Raw genomic sequence first — 1307 nt, 5'->3', positions numbered from 1 at the left:
AGAGAGAGAGAGAGAGAGAGAGAGAGAGAGAGAGAGAGAGAGAGAGAGAGAGAGAGAGAGAGGAGAGAGAGACCCGAGGTTGACTCTTGTCTCATCAGGTCAACACTTGAGCTAAGCTAAGGCCTGAGTCACTGCCCATCCCCAAAGCCAAGTATAGGGTCAACCCACCCAAGCTCCAAGGACTGATAAGAAAGGGGTGAAATCTTTTCCAAATAAAAATAAACCACCATTCTAGTACTAGAGGGAGGTGGAAGGTGCTGCAGTGGCCCAAATAATAGCTTCCCACTGAACAGAAGCTGTCCTTGTTATTAAGGAAGTGGGTATGGGTAGGACCAAAGCCCTGTTATTATAAAATAATAACAAGCATCAGGTCTCAAGCATCAGACACTACCAACTCTTCACTCTGCCTTTCCCACAGTGTGACAATCTTTGTGTTGTAGGAGTTTGGTTGCCACTTTCAAAACCCACACAGTCTATTCTTTATTCAATTATTGTTCTTCTCTAAAGATTTTGTACTTTCCCTTATTATTTTATTCTGGTGTTCCCTTTGGGAACAGATAATCTACAAACTGGCTCCTGTGTGGTAATGTGATAATGAAAAACAGAAGAAATGAGGGAGTGGATCCCACTTACATATGACAAGGACATCTTCAGGAGGCAGAGAGATGGGGCCGTGTGACATGTACTAGTACCTGAGAACTTGAAAATAGGATCTTTCACATACTGCGACCCATCACCATTCATGGAAAATTGGTTCCTAAACAATAAGGACACCAAAACTGGAGGATGCTGAAGAAGTTCCTTATATAAAATAAAGAGGAGTTTGCATGTCATCTGCACACACCTTCCTGTGTTCTTTTAATCATTCCAAGATTACTTACCACATATACCAGTGTGAATGCTATGTAAACATTTGCCACATAGTGTTGTTTAGGGAATATTGACTAGAAAATGCCCATACACATTCAGTATAGACACTGTCACTGTTGACCTAACCACAGTTGTAGCCTGGATTTCTGGAGCCCTGCTCTGCACATCCCATATGTATGGCAGGCTGCCTGTCAGTACTTCAGAGTTTAGGAGTTTCTCACCACTCATTTCCCAGGCTCCTGTCTTTTACCTCACCCTCTTCATGGCTCCTACTCTTCCTGCATGTTTGTAGTTCCTCCTTCCCTTCTCTTCAGCATGTTCCAGATTTGGCAGATTATGTGTCAATGGTTACTCCTCATAACTGTAGATGCAGAGGGTTTACGTATGGATGATTACCTTCCAACACTGGACAGTGCTGGTTAAAAGAGGGATGTAAG

Source organism: Mus pahari, chromosome 17, assembly GCF_900095145.1.
Source record: "Mus pahari chromosome 17, PAHARI_EIJ_v1.1, whole genome shotgun sequence".
Taxonomy (NCBI): domain Eukaryota; kingdom Metazoa; phylum Chordata; class Mammalia; order Rodentia; family Muridae; genus Mus; species Mus pahari.
The sequence above is the reverse complement of the archived record's forward strand: the minus strand, read 5'-3'. Positions refer to the sequence as shown.